The sequence below is a fragment of the Ornithodoros turicata genome, chromosome 7 (assembly GCF_037126465.1).
Source record: "Ornithodoros turicata isolate Travis chromosome 7, ASM3712646v1, whole genome shotgun sequence".
Classification (NCBI taxonomy): Eukaryota; Metazoa; Arthropoda; class Arachnida; order Ixodida; family Argasidae; genus Ornithodoros; species Ornithodoros turicata.
In genome coordinates, this window is record NC_088207.1 from 44054556 (window position 1) to 44070569 (window position 16014).

At 46.2% G+C, this 16014-nt stretch overlaps 1 protein-coding gene across 6 annotated transcripts in view; it reads right to left on the reverse strand.

The window, feature by feature from the left end:
* Positions 1 to 16014, reverse strand: part of LOC135399924 (5-hydroxytryptamine receptor 1-like) — a 299523-nt gene that overhangs the window by 167958 nt on the left and 115551 nt on the right. The window contains exon 1 of one of the 6 annotated variants that reach the window (XM_064631660.1): positions 2481 to 2563. The exons of the other annotated variants lie outside the window; for them this stretch is intronic. The gene's annotated coding sequence lies outside the window, so the exon portion shown is untranslated. Of the gene's footprint in view, positions 1 to 2480; positions 2564 to 16014 lie in introns of those variants that run through there. 6 annotated transcript variants of the gene reach the window in all.

The following is a 16014-nucleotide window of genomic DNA, read 5'->3' on the forward strand; positions in this document are numbered from 1 at the left end:
GCTCCGGGTAGTCGGAACCGAAATTGTAATTTACAGCGCCACGCGGCGAGCAATTTTCGTACACTGTCTGCAGTCCCCGCCGTCGTTTTACTGCCGTTCGCCCAAGTGTGATCGATTTGTAAGCATTTCAGGGAACCGCCGAGAACCGACAAAACTTTACAAGAAAAGTAGAAGCGTAAATGATTTTGCTGCACACTCGGCTAACTGAAAGTCGTCAAACTGTAACGGTTAAATGGATTTCAGCGACTCAGACGTACCCCTGAATGTCTCTCGCAGTAATAATACGTATACGGTCAGGCAAGCAGTGCTTGATAAACAGTAAATGATCAAGAAGGCACAACAAACCGCCCCTATCAACGCTGGGAAAAGGGGGATATGTACTTGGGTAATATGTCATATGTAATATTACACCCCTGTTTTCATTTTGACAACGACCGTTTCATTTGCTGACAGCTAACAACTCATGAATGCACAGTATCAGGTACTATTTTTTTGTGTGCCTGCCCCTCTGCATTACCTTGTACCTATTCTGCTATTGATCTTCCCTTCTTTTCATTTCTTTTTTCAGTCGAATATAATATAATTCGGTTTTTCTCTGCTGCGAATGCTAAAAGCGTGAAATACGTGTCCAGCGCGTGAATGTGTGGAAGCCTACGTTGAACGAGTGATCAACTAAAGAAAAGTTCGTTGCAGCCTAAGTTCTGCTCCTCACCGCGTGTATGAAAAACGCCATGTCTACGGGTTAACGCACGTTAAAAATACAAGAAAAACATACGTTAAAGAACCTCCGGTGGTCTCTCTCTCTCTCTCTCTCTCTCTAATTCTCTTATGGGTTAAGAGCAGTCGGCCATGTGGGATAGGCTTGCTGCACAAGTGGTCGAAATCAGGGTTGCGGAATGGGATCACCCATTCCATTCCAATTCCATTCCGACGAATGAATATTTGCGATAATTCCATTCCTTTCAATTCCTCGGAATGAAAAGGTATGGTCAATTCCCACTCCTGGAATGGCTTGGCAACCCCATTCCATTCCTTTAATTTCACCAATAAAAGAATTAAGACCGATAACCGTACTAGCTAGCCCAGCAGTACTATAGAGGAGATTGACATTACCCAGCACGGAGAAAACACAAAGACAAAGTTATTTCGCCCTCCTCCTCTCTCCTATTATTTTTAGTCCGTCCAACTCCTCTCCTCCTCTTCCTCTTCATTGGCATCATCATTACAGGAGTTTTCCACTAAAGGAACTGGTGCAAGTGATGTGGGGGTTGCGGGCCTCACACTAGTGAAGCCAAAATTTCCATTTTATTTTTTTCTCAAAATCAAACCAAACCATCGCCCTTCACCGTGTGGCCATCCAGACCATAACATTCCAATTCCATTCCGCCTGCAAAAAAAAAAAAAAAAAAGCCTAATTCCGCATTCCCAGGACAGTTTCCGCCATTCCGTTCTAATTCCATTCCGGGCTCTGATAAATCTGGAATCATTCCGGAATCATTCCAACACCGGAGTGGCAACTCCGCAACCCTGGTCGAAATTATCCGCACTATTGCCTGTCCCACTACCTATAGAGGCGCTCGCGTCGTCCTCAAGATGGCGCAGAAAAGAATGATTCCCGATGAACAAATCCCTCTGCTTGATGCCTTCTTCCACGAGACACGCTTCAAAAATTGTCCAAATAACATAACTCGCGCGTGGTTTCCTGCTGTCTTCGTTGTTTTCGTTCACGCCGTCCCTTTGATAGTATATTTTTACTCTTCCTCTGCCCGACACTGAATATTCTTCTCCGCAGTAGTTTTGCACCGCGAAATTGAGCAGCTCTGTTGCTGTTTGAGTTCTGTAAGCCGGGACACTCCATCACACACGAAGGGAAGTTGCGGCAGTTTCGGGTCAGCGCGAAATATACCTGTCGTCTGCTGTTACTATCATTCATTGAGTGCTTCTGCTGGGGTCCGCTAGGTGGCGAGCAGCCTGCTGGGGAGGCAAATACCCTGCGGCAAGCGCACGATGAATAACCACACAAGTGTGGGCAGACCCCCCTTACGTGTAAGTCTAGACTCCCAATTATTATGCCTACGGAAAAGTGAATGCACCCAAGAATCGGAAGAGGAGGGCCTACAGTAAAACGAACAACAATAAATGATGGAGATGTCATGATGCCAACGAAACGAAACGAAACGAAACGAAACAACGTCATGAAGCACTAGCGTTCCGGAGTTACCAGCATGCATGCTTGCCACGTGTCGAAGTACTGCTGGGTACTAATAGCTCGACGCTGTGCACGTGGTTTGTGCTGCCGGCAAAGGTACCCATTTTTGATGTGCCGCAAATTATATGGCTTCGTGCAAGTACAAAGTCATTCATATATGACTGATTCCGATACGGAACATCAATCGGTTTAATGCCTCTGAATACCTCCATCTTTTGTCCTGCAAAGTGTATGCCCTATGGGTAATGAATACATACGGGGGGGATATTACCTCTAGTTGGCCCCGTGCTGCGCAAGTGGAATCATCACTGTAAGTGCCTGCGGAGGAGCATACCAATTGATGCTTCCCCGAAGTGGCTCTCACACAAAAGTGCTTTATTATGGGACCTCACCAGTAGCGCCATTTATACAAGTGGTGGCGGCTTTTAGCAATTGAGTGGAATCGTTATCACTCGGTTAGGCGCTGAAGGTCGCAATTCAGACCAGGCGGGCCACTAGTTCATTGTATTTCATTGCTCGAAGATAGAGGGCTGTCTCGTACCATCGAACGTTCATTTGTCACGCTGTATTTTTACAATAATTCATTAATGTCTGCACTGTTGCTAAGGGCCGTTCCTGTGAAGTGCTGCAGCGATCGCTCTCACGCGTCAGAATTTGGAATGCGGTCTATCTGACTACGAGGAACGCCACAGTTTATCAACTGACAGCTGACAACAGTGGCTTATGTTAACTCGTAGCGTGAACTGAAGCACAACACGACAAACACAGTGACGAACGCTTGATAGAATATCAGCTGGAAAAATAACCGTTCTTCGAGAGTTCTTCGTGGTGCAAGAACGTTCCTCTGAACCTTTCTTATCTTCAAGAACAAAACAGTAAGCGCGTTCTTTTCACTTGCACTGGACTGCACTATCTTGGACTCCACGCAAGACGGGTTTTCGGGAGCTGCACTTTCCAGCTGAAAGGAACTTTATTAGTAATGCCTTTCTTTTCAACAGGAAAGTGCAGCACGCAAATGACCCAGTTCAGATCTGGTGCAGGAGGTGCAAGCGAAAAGAATGCACCTAGTGGCTAAAGCTTCCCGATTTCCATCCGACTTTTGAAGACCCTTCTAACGGTGACAGATAAGGACAAGCCGAAGAACTCAAAAAAACTAATTTTTCGAACGGTTGTGTTTCTGAAAGTATAGGACCATGTAAATTCATACCGTGAACTGAAGCATAACACAACGAACATAAGGACGAACGCTTGTTTAATGTGTGGAATGGTATGTGTCGTGTTGTGCTTCTGTTTACTCTACGGGTTTGCATGATGCTATCCAACTAGCTCGCATTGGAGAACTTTGAACAGTGGCTGACGTTTCTTTTCGCTGCATTTCGGGAATCACGTGACGCGAACACAGAAGAACAGAGCGACAGGAGTGTATCAGAAGGAAAAAAATTCAGACGATTCAGCAGTACAACATTTATAACTTGACATAATTTTAGCTTCTTCACCAACACGGGCACGCCCATAACCTACGGGACTCTGGCTCATAACCATCGCCATTACGCGTGGGATAGCACAACTAAGGGAGTCTATTCCCCTCTCCTTCCTGCTGACCATCCGTCCACGTCTATACGCCGCGCCCATAGCCACAGTTGCTCGCGGCGCTAACACGGAACTAAAAAATAGAAAAGTCCTGGGCAGACTTCAAGGGGAACTGTGCCGACATTCGTCTGAAACGTCTGCCGGAAAACCCAGGGAAAACCTCAGACAGCACATCCGGTGGTACGATTCGAACCCGTAAGAGTTCCGCAAACGCATATTTCACCGAGCATACTTCGCCCAGCCTGTTGTGAAAAAAACACGTGATTTTCATTGGAATAGTGTGTTACGGTCATGGGGCTTCCGAATTCAGGAAGAAAAATGCTGCCTTTGATAGCCAATTTTTAGAGTTTTATCATGGAAATTAGCTTAATTAAAACGTGACGCGAAAGCAAACGGCCTCAATCTGTGGCAAATGTCTGTATAAGTGTGTTCCAATTGTTTTATCATTTTTTGAAATAAAACCTATTTTTAGGAATTTAGTGATATCCTCTCGTAGAACAGCCTAAACATTTCCTGCACAGTGTGTGTGTAAGTGACTGATTGAGTGTCTCTGTCATTCATTGTTCTTATTGTACTTAGCCATTTTTGTTTTTCTAAGTGATCTGGAGTATCCCACTCTCGTAATGAGTGCCTCTTTCTCCATTTTTTTCCTTCTCTCTTTCAACTCAACTCAACATATTTCCTCACCAGACGTCGCTGGCCACAGCTCGCGCGTTGCATGAAATTCGATTTGCGCCATATCGAATAGCGCATACTCAAAAACATGCCTGTAAACTACAAGCGTACGGCACCCCCTAGACGACCACCACCTTTTCGTTCTTCCGTACATATGCGTGGGAGCATCTAATCTTCTCATTACTGAAGTAAAGTCCACTGAATCCAATCTATTTCCACTAGGGCTGGGCTAATCCTAGGACTTTCTGTATGCCAAAACGGGTAATTGTGTATTCGAAGTTGAATTCCGAATTAAATACACAATTCAGGGTGTTTCGGTACCATGTAAAAAAAAATTTAAAAAAAAAGTATGCAGCGTATGTATATTCATTTAGTATTCAGTACAGCTAGGTTTCTGCCACACGTTGTGGTAGGTAGCCTTCATGTCACCCATTAATTAAGCTAATTTTGCTAATTGAACACAGAATGCACAGGCAATGTTGAAAATAAAAAAAAATAAAAGGACCGCAACGTACACAAAAACGCGTTTTGGAGTAGCCAGTCCTGACTGGGTCGGGACTAACATCTCCATATCTTTCTTTCATATCCAGTCCAATCCGGTCCGGTCCGGTGCAATCCAATCCAATCCAGAAGGAAACTCCGCGCGTGAATCCCGTGGGCGCAATGAGAGAGAGAGAGAGAGAGAGAGAGAGATCCAATCCAATCCAGAAGGAATTAAACTCGTGAATCCCGTGGGCGCAATTGAGAGAGAGAGAGAGGTCACTGTAACCCTCAAGGCTCTGCATACCCTCGCTGGCTGCTTCGACCTCATGAAGCCTTTCATGCTCTAGCTCGCTTGCGAACCACTCTGATCTTCCTTATGCCAGCGTCTTCCGTAAACTAGGCATTTTTAAGGTGCGCGGTATCACGGAGATTCATTCTTCCAAACAGGTTATGAAAGTTGCACAGTGATCAGGCACGGGGCAATTCTCTCGAGTATTTACACCGTGAAACTACACGTTTCAGACGTCGCATGCAGCTGGACTACGCCTTATTCCATTTGCATACACGAGTTCCGATATTACGCTACCATTTGCCTTGCGCCAAGGGAATGGGAGTTCAGAACGCTGCACTGAACCAAAAATCACTTTAGCGCGGTGTTGCCTTTATTTCCAGGCGACACAAAGGAAAGCGAGAAAATTGCCTCTGATGCGGGGACTTTTGCCTCGGCTGGGTAATCGCAGAATGGGAGAGTGTTCGTTTATGTGGAGGGCCATTTGGATATTTACAGTGACGTAATGAATCTTTCTCGGCGTCGTAATATAATGGCAGGCAGCGTATTTCATGAGTGGCAGCAATAAAGCCGCAAAGTGGTGCCACTATAAAGGGTGAGCCACCTTTCGTCGCTAAAGCGCACGCGCGCAGATAGGAGTCGACTTTCGGCTGTTGGAGGTGGAGAGGTTAGGTTATGCGTCGACAAAAGCTGAAATATATGTTCTCGTATTAGTGACTTCTCTCTTTTTCTTCTTCTTTTTAGACTGACACATAGCAGACAGAAGCGATAGTTCAATACACATGCAGTCCCAAGCAGTGGTGGTGGTGGTGATATGGCTTGCCGTTGTCGGCCTCACGTATGTGGGCAACGTCACGACTCACGCCCTGGGGGAATGTGCGTCCTGGGCCGACTTCTAAGGGAACTGTGCCAGTCCCAAGCAGTACAACATATTGGACCAATACTGAACCAATATTGAGCCGATATGTTGTGCTGCTTCGGGTGTTGAAGGCGATAGCCTTGAGCGACTCGGCCTCAGGACTCATGAACTTCATCTGACTTTGTCACGTTGTTATAGTGTCTCTTTTATCTTTCCTTTCTTTCCTGTTTTTTTTTTTCTTAATTTCCGGGGGGGGGGGTTCAGTTCTTCTTTCCCTTTTTTTCTTCAGAAGAGCGAGCCGGCTCTTTGCGAGATAACCTTTCGTTTTTTTTTTGTTTTTTTTTTTTGTTTTCCAAAATAAACATGTCCCCCTTGTACGGTCCACCCCCGTATTGGTCCGTCCGTAGCTTTACGGGATCATGCGACAGCGACCACGTGATCAAAATTTCATCGTAAGCGATGGCCCTATAAAGGTACCGCATTTCTACCCGTTTGGAAAGTAACTGCTCTGAGGCTGAAACACACAAACAGACAAACAGGACACGAGCCTCAAGGTGCCTGAAAACATGAAAAGGCGATGAAAGCGTAGCGTAGTGGTTAGCGCACTCGACTGGCAAGAGGGAGCGAAGAGGGAGCGTGAATCCGTCGGGGAGTGCAAAGTGCTAGAGTGACATTCGCTACAATTCGGCGAAACACTAGTGCGCAGCCTATACATGATGGATGCAAGTGGCCAAGGAATTTGACGGACGTTGCAGTTACGCGCAATACTTCTCCTGTAGATCTAAAACAGAAACCGAAGCACGCCCGCTGTAAGACATGTTGCATTAGGTACAACAAAACTAATCACGTAATCTCTTTCACCGTTGTACCGTTGTGCAGGACGGTAAACATGCTAAAAGGTGGGACGGTCACGAGGTCATACAAATTGATAATACATAGGCCTCTTACAGAAGTACCAGGACACGCCAAAGCCACAATACAACCCTGGCTCAAAAGACACACATGCGCAGTTTAATATCTATTTAATATCTAGTATGGGGACCACGTAGCCTCAAAAAGGTACTATACCCGTGTCCAGTGTTTAATTTAAGAACGACATAAAATGTAGTCCGTCAGCCCTAACGGAATCACTCCGCCGGAGACATTATACTATTCCACCAGGTGCCGCCAATGGGGCTCCTGTATTTATCCTGTATAGTTTCAGGGCCCAGGAGCCATGCCTGTCATCATCGCTATAGCGCAATTATTATTTCGGGGTATCAACGTACTAGCGTACGATACGGTCAGTCCCATCGACATCCTCCATGCACTTATTGGGGACGGTTCGCTGCGTCAGGCAGCGCAGGGATTACCAATTTCCTCTATAAGACGCAGGTGTTTGTTCGCACATCTGATGGGAAGAACGCTCCCATGACAGCTGATCACGCGCTGCCGTATAGGACTGTGTACCCGGCCCAGTTTTATTTAGCTTGGTGATGGCCGGTCCGAAGGGACACGGTAGGAGAAAGGTGTCAATATCTATCTATGCCGACGGCGACTGGTTATGGATCACAGGGAAGTCCTGCACTGACGTTCAACGGCGTCTGCAATATGCCTTCGATTGTTGTCCTAAGTTACTCGATCAAAGAAGGTTCGAACATCTCATGTGAGAAGACGGTGGTTCACCCTTTTACGCAGGTTATGATGATTAGTACACGATGCAATCTTTCAGACTCACAATATCACGGGCATTAGCTGGGGCAGCGGCTCAACTACTTACTGACCGGATGCTGGTACAGGTCCCGACAAAAGTTTACGGAACACCGGAGTGGTGTATATAGTCATCTGAGCGATACCGTTGCTGCAAACAGGAGCAGATAGACTTACAAACAGGTGACTGGGTACTCCATGGACCTCTCAGTAAGTGTGTCCACTCCCGTTCGCTGCTAGGGTGCCGCTCCGATTAAGGAATACGTCGCTCTGGTGTTCCGTAAACTTTTGTCGGGATCTGTATGCATGTGACTCGCGTGTAGTTTATACTTTATACCTACGTTGCACGGACTCCCACCTCCGTCTGTTCGCAGGCACGTGCCCAGACTGAGCAGAGAAAAGCTTTCCGTTTTCAAGACAAGACGTGGACAACACAAAGGGCTTTACTTGGAATTTAGTCGCTGTAAAAACCAGATTTGCTGTCTTACAGATTTGCTGCAAGACAAAAAAAAAAGTATTTCCGTGTATTATATTCCCGAATGTTTTCAACAAAAAGTATTTTCAACAACATACAAGTCTTATAACAAGACGAGAGATACTGGGTTATGCATTTTCCTCACCGCAGTATTACTCAGTATATCATTATTACTTCTGTGAGAAATGCAGCCACCGCGTGAGTGCCGGAATACCAACTGCCTGATTGCCGCAGAATATTGAGGACGCACGTAGACCACGACAGAATAGACAAGCTGCTAAAGGAAATCCGCGTGCAAAACTGTACAAGTGAAGAGACTACGAGACCAGGAATTCACATTGATGTTATACCGCGCATGTTGAAATTTGAAAATGCTTTGTAAGTACAGGTGATCCGCTACATAAAAGTAATACACGTATAGAGAAAAATCTGATTCCTATTCCTTCTTTCCTATTCCATTCACTTTCTCCTTTCAATTCTTTCTTTGCTGGAAACATTAAACCTAATTTTCCGAACAATCCGTGCAGAAGAAAAGCATTTTTGTCGTGTCTCTGCGTTTCCGAAAGTACTTTTCCTCCTACCTAATACGGGCGGCTGATGTTCTATGGTAATTTTTCATCTTTTGACACCTTTGACTTACGTTATTTTTTTCTCTCTCTCTCTCTTGCAGGCTTTTCCGATTAGTACGCGTCATTTCTCGGGAATAAAAAAAAATACCGAATCTCAAGAAAGCAAATAAAAGCTTTAATCGCTTATCATCGAGAGCACACGACTGTGCTTTAAATCTAAATGTACGTTCCTCTGTCTATGGCATCGCACGCCATGACGAGTGCAATTTGCTGTTTTATGCAGCTTTTTCTTTTGTTTTTTTGTTTCGGGTGTCACGAAGAATGGTACGGAAAAAAAATGTATGACGGCAGCTGTCGTCGCTCTAATCGTTTCGATAAAAGCGAACTTTTGCTGCGCATATGAAATATCTTTGTTCTGTCGGCTAATCTGCTAATGAGGGGAGCTGTGGGGAAAAAAAGGGGCGCAGGTTTCAGCGAAGGAATTATTGTCGTATAGAGAATCTGAATTTCGGAGGATTACTCTACGAGGCTTACAACTCCTAGATGGACTGCAAGAAATGAATGTGCGCCCCCCTCCCCTCCCCTGGCCGAAAAATGAGACGTTTCTACCGCCGTTCATGTGTCGACGTATTTGAGATTACTCTCGTTCGATCGATCGAGACATTCCTTATTCGTTGGTGTATTCTGTTTTGTACAAAGATAGGACGAAGTAGTGCGATGTCGGTAGTAGTGTGAAGCGTGCGTACATACACACGCACGCGCAGACAGACAGACAGCGAGACGATACTGATGCATTGCGCAAAATCTTAACTGCTTTGTAAACTTCGGATCTCGCTGGCATAGAGTGCTCTTTATGAGCTGTTTATTGCTACTCTTTAAAAAAAAATAACCCTTTAAAAATCAGCCGTCTTGCGTTCACACCCTACATACTATATAAGAAAAAAGAAAAAAACTGGAGTAAATTGCGGAGCAGTTACAACATCTAGATCCCAAGATTGCAATTACGCCATCTTTTACACCCCATTTTAGCCCCCTGAGGGTGAGATTTACTCCCCAGCACTGCAAATAGTCTCTTAAACTTCGTATACACTTCCATGTATTTAGTAAGGACTCATGGTTATGGCAATGCCTCTAGTCTCTAAAAGAACCAAAATTACTTTTCCTTTTTTTTTAGATTGCATTACACGCTTTGTACTCACAGTGAAAATGCTTTGAAGGACTATGAGTGTTGTTGTTGTTGTTAACTATGAACGGGTATGTCTCAAATTGTACACGCTTGCGACATACACAGAGCCAATTTGTCAAGAAATAACTACTAACTACGTTAAAATTTCCCAAGTCGGACCCCCCACCCCTACCTCAAACAACTCCCTATGTCGAACACGATGCTGTTTCACCAGCAGGGAGGGGGGGATATATGTTTATTTTAAAAAAGGGGGAAAGGTTGGCCTGCGCTACGGCGACTTGCTATTCCCAGCAAAGAAACAAAAGAAAGAACAACAACAAAAAAAAAAACACGGAATTTGTCACAGTTCACCCATCACATGCAGGCTCCTATTGAAAATACATGGCAAGCGAATTCTATACAGCGGACATCTTCCTATCTCGGAAGTAGGACAGGATTACCCAATGAAAAAATGGCTAGGAAGCAAGCGAGCTGGTGAAGATGATGCATAATGTAAAAACCCCGAGACTAGGGAACACGAAGGGACAGACACAACACGAACGGATTACCCAAGCTGAGTGGGACGAAATGTGGCCTTAATTTTCCCAATCTTCGCCGTCCTTTGTGCTGGAAAGACCCAAGAGGGGTCAGTCTTTTTATGACGATGGCGTTTTTCTCCCCCTGAGGTAATCTGCGTGCTTTTGTGTGTGTGTGTATGTGTGTGTGTGTGTGTGGTTTAGTATACTCTCTTGTCAGCCTAGGTCGTTACCTGCTGTGGCGTAACCATTTGTGTTCAGTTTGCTTTCGAACAGTGCACTGCACCAAAGGCCCCGAGAAAATGTCCTATAGGCTTCCGACTTTTCGGATTTATCCGACAAACTCCGATAAACTCCCTCCGATATTTTTTTGCAAAAAATCGGATCTATCCGCTGAACTCCGATTTTTCCAAGGCCCACGTGACGGCCTTGCGGTTATTCCTGTGTCCTACTCCCTTTCTCCCCCTTCCACACCTACTTTTCGACTTCAAACTGATCCACAACCAAAAAAGAGAAAAGGTTGTCAGAAGTGGTAGTCTCCTTCAGGGTCGCTGGACGCATGAAAGGCCCAAAAAAAGAGGGTAGTACACACACTTGTCCCTTTCACCAGCTCCACAACCACCTTGTCCCATCTGTTCTATGCATCCTCGACCCTCGTGACTCTACTTCACCCCGGGCACTGGGCTAGTTTGGCACAGAACAGTTCTGTGTTCGTCACAGCTGCTACTCATTTTGAGCCTGGGCACCATTCACAATTTGTGAAAATACGCTCGTTTGTACTTCAATAGCTTTGGGTAGTAAGACATCCGTGCGCTACATCGTGTGGTCTCAGTCACTCTTGCACTTCTTTCCTTGCATTGTCTCTGCGATGACTACTCCGAAATACTCCGAAATCGGCGCCGTTCATTTTTCAGACTTTTTATTTCTCCGAGAAACTCCGAATTTCGGAAAAGATGAAAACTCTGATAAACAGCCTCCGAATTTTCCAAAATGAAAACCGCGAAAACTCAGAACCTATATATAACTAGGGCCCCAGGTTTTCGGATTTGTACAAAAACATCCGAAAAACATCCGAAAAACATACGCCATGCCCTGGCGCACTGGCGTATGTTTTTCAACAACATACAACAAGAAGAGCCATGCCCTGATGCAGGCGTATAGGTGGGTTCTGGGTGTTCAACCCCCCCTCCCGAAATGGTACCTTTGGTAGTGCATCCATCGTGCTCTCACATCCAAAAACGAGTCGTTACATCCGCCCTGCTGTAGCATACAAACGACCGTTACATCAAACGAGACTTTACGTCCATTTCTGGCCGATACATCCATAAGTCAGTACATATAACGAGCGGTTACAGCCAACGGAAAACCGTACACAACGAGCTGTTACGTCCATTGCGCCATTACATCCACAGACATAAGTTCAGTGGTTCCAATGCCTGCGCAAAAAACGCAGGTGTCGCTGAATATAGACGCCTGCGTCAAACCTAGATGCTAACGTGCTACCTCACAGGTACTTCTCTGAATAGGAACAACTAACTAACTAAATAAAAAGAAGTTACCTGTAATACAGATTGACATTGATTGGTTCATAGACAGCTGCTATATTGGTACAACCACAAAACGAAGGTCGTTAAAGTATGAGGCAGGTTACCGAGTTCTAAGCAACGCGCATTCGTGGCGCAACGCGCATATTAATAAAATGTTAGGTGTACAGCAGATGACTTTTCGTATTGTCAACGGACGGCACTTTGAAAGTAGAGAACCACACACACACACAAATAGAGATACGATCATGAGATGGGGCTGATGCCGGCCAGCAGGCTGGGCGCTGCCCCAGTGCCACTTGTACGTGATGAGAGATGATGATGGATATGATAAGGGGTCCGGTAATCAAAGCAGGGTGGAGAGGCCTGTTGATGACAAGAAGTCCCAGAGGTGACGCAGACCTTGGCGTGTATGAGCTGGACTGGACCATGGGCCCAGCACCTTGCCTATGGTAAAGGGGCGATGATCGATCCCATGCAGTTCGTGCTGCAATATCGCACGCTCCCGCTTGTAGTCCGGGCAGTCCATAAGTAGGTGGTGCAGGTCTGCACGCACACTGCATGCTGCACAAAGGTCCGAGGGCGCACGGCCAAGACGCTGCCTCATAACTGGGGTGTAAATGCAACATTCAGCCGCATGCGGTGAAGCAGGGATGCGTAGTGTCGCGGAAGGCGATGAGGAAGCGAAAGTGAAAGAGAAGGATCCACTGCGTGGAGCAGAGAGTAGGGTGTAATGTCATGCAGCCACTGTGATCTTGTCTTGTCTGCAGAGAGAGCACGGACGAGGGCCTGACGATCACCTTTGGGCAAGATGATAGAGTGGGCTGAAGCTATATGATGACCCCGTAGGGCCGCCCGGTCGGCCTCTTCATTGCCGGGGAAAGTAGAGAAAATCGCAATGCTGCGTCTGCATTCCGGGAAGTCAGCTTTGTCGCCGCTTTGTTGTCACTTTTATCGTTTGCTGCCTTCGCGCCATTCGTTGTCGTAGAGCCGTGTTGGTGCTTTCTTACTTATGCCCAGTACTGCCTTGCTGCCAGGAGGTTTTCTCTGGGTTTCCCCCGACGATAGCACATGCCGATACGGTTTCCTTGTAAGTCGGCCTAGGACGCGCGCTGCTCCATTAAATGACGCGTTGGGTTGGTCGTGGCGAGCCGCCCGCTCTCAGCGAGGCCAACTACGGCAAGCAGAACATGACACACACTACCACCAGCTTTTTTACCTAATGCGCAACTATATTATTTGGTGAATATTTTGAGATTTGGGGGATTTCAACTTGTGCACCAACCTCGTAATTTAGAACCTGACCTAATTTATTCTCTCACGTCAGCAACTCTGTCCATTACTTGTGAACATATCAAATCATAAAACAGTGCAATTTGACGGACTCTCAGGAAAACAAACAAAGAAACAAAAACATTCCGAGGATATGCCGCGAAATATCTGTTAGGAGTGGCTGATTCCAAAAATGCATCGATGCCATATTAGTTAGGGCACGACATATCCTGAAACCGCTTATCCAACGAGCAGTTACATCCAAAAGGGCACCAAGTCCACCGTGCGGTTGCATCCAACGTGGCGGTACATCCATACCGTGCCGTTATATCCAACGAGCCGTTGCATCCAATGCGCCGTTACGTCCACCGATGGATGTAACATCTCGTTGGACGTAGCGACCCCCAGGCCGGGAAGATTCTCCTCTCCCATGTGAAGTCCCTATAGAACCCCTCCCGAAATATTTTTCTGCCTACGCTGCTGCCCTGATGACTGGTTAACAAGATTAACTTTCCTTTAGTGTTTGCTATAGGTTGGCTTGCATTACGGGTTAACAGCTCCTACGACAAGGAATGGTGAACCTCTTGACCCAGATCCACTATGCAGCAGTCTTTCAGTTAACAACAAACAACAACAATTATATTTGGACGATGAACTGGGGAGGTTTTCCACTCTAGGACTGGAACGCTACCCCATAGCTAGGGGGTCTAATATGAGTGATGACGATGACGAGAGATGACGATGATGATCGGAGTGGCGACGGCGATCCCGATCGTGATCGTGATGATGGGAATGCCCGAAGGCGCTGTTGGGGTCACAATTAGTCCATTAGGCCAGTCTTCTAAAAAGAACCCAACTACATGACGTAAGGCCGCCCTGGAGTGGGCCACGGTGTCTCAAGGGACGAGGATGCACCACAGTTTGCAGGGGCGGCTGCCAAGGTTAGCAAGCTGTGATTGCAGTGTACGCCTCTCGTTGATGTAAATCCGACAGCGGAGGAGTATGTGCTCGACGTTGGAAAGTACACCACACTCGTTGCAAACAGGGCTAGCCTCACAGCCTAGCTGGTTGCAATAGAAAGGAGTGTGAAGGCCACGTTCATACATAGCCTGAGGATGAGCGACTTAAGGGGACGAGGAAGATTTGCAGGGTAGACGGTATAACAGCGTTGGCTCTACACCTCGGAAAGGGGACGTGGTTGGAATGTCGCGTTGCCACTGCAGGGTAGACCAGGAATCTGACAAATGCCTGAGGAGGGATCTTCCGTCTCCTCTCGAAAGTATAATGGGCGTAGAAGGCCGCTGTTGATGTGCAGCGGTAGCGGCAACGCCGGCCTCGTGGTTCCCAGTTATTCGGCAATGCCCTGGAACCCACTGAAAGGCAACGGAGTGGGAGCGTTCTTGCAGAGACTTCAGGGCGCACAGGATGAGGGCGATTGAGGCCATTCCGGCATCTCTCCAGTTTACTTGAAAATGTCCAGCGCCTAGGGTTTTCCTTTCCCTTTTTCTGGGAATATAGCTTCTCCTCCTCCTCCTCCTCCTCAAAGTGCTCAAAGGGGCACAGATGACATCCACACTGTCTTCTTGAAAGGACAGCTATAGTTGTTGCAACGCAGATGGTACGAAAGCGAACGCTGCCTTGAGAATATGTCAGGGAATATCCGGATTTCGAGATGTCCGCACGCCAACAGGCGATCATGGTATAGATGTCGTCTGCAACTTCGGCAGCATAACAGCAAGAGCGCTCCTACAATGCAGCTTCTAACTCTCTTTGTGAGTATATCGTTTCACAGTCGCTGCTTTTTCTCCTAATTTCATATATTAACTCAGGTAGAAAAAGAATAAACGACAAAAAATTTGAGAATTCTTGCGAAATAATAAACTCCAAAAAATACTATCCGACTATGGCGAGATATATACTCTGCAAACCCGGAACCCTACCAATAACCTGTACTGTAATGCGAAAGAGAAAGCTTGTGGAATTGACGCTTGAGAAAAAGAAGGAAAGCTTGTAGAGGCAGGAGGAGCATGCAGAGAATCTGGTGCAGCGGGAATATGCATACCAACCACTCTCACAAGTATAAGGTGAAGTTACGGTTTTGGAGAGGAATTTGACAGTATAGCTACAAAACACAAATTTTTAATATAAAAATGGTTCTGTATCGGACGGCAATATCTGCAGTAAGTTCAATGAGCACGCATTTTGTGGCAACATGACCAGTTTCGCTGTTTGGTTTTTGAATTCGCTTCTCTAACTTAGACACCTCCTTAACTATAGGGCCTTTTTGGCTGCATCGCGAGTGTCTTACATAGGGAGGTTTCACTGTATTTCTTACAATGTATGCAGAAAATTATTTAATTATAGAGCTTTTTTCAACAAATCCCCGCATATCGCGCAGACCGTTGCATTTATGTAAACTGCTGCTTTCAGGGGATCATTTGCGAAGTTGTAGGGACTAGTTTGGGACTATTAGGGAAAGGGGTAAATTTTAGAGTCAATGTGCTAACACGGGTAGTAATTGCAATCTACGGCGCTGTAATTATTCCCCAATTTACTCTTTTCCTTCTTACAGTGTACTTGATTCTACTGGTAGCAGAGGACACACTGAGGACAGGAACTCTGCCCTTATCTCTACTAGCGTAGGCCGGAAGTTCCTTTA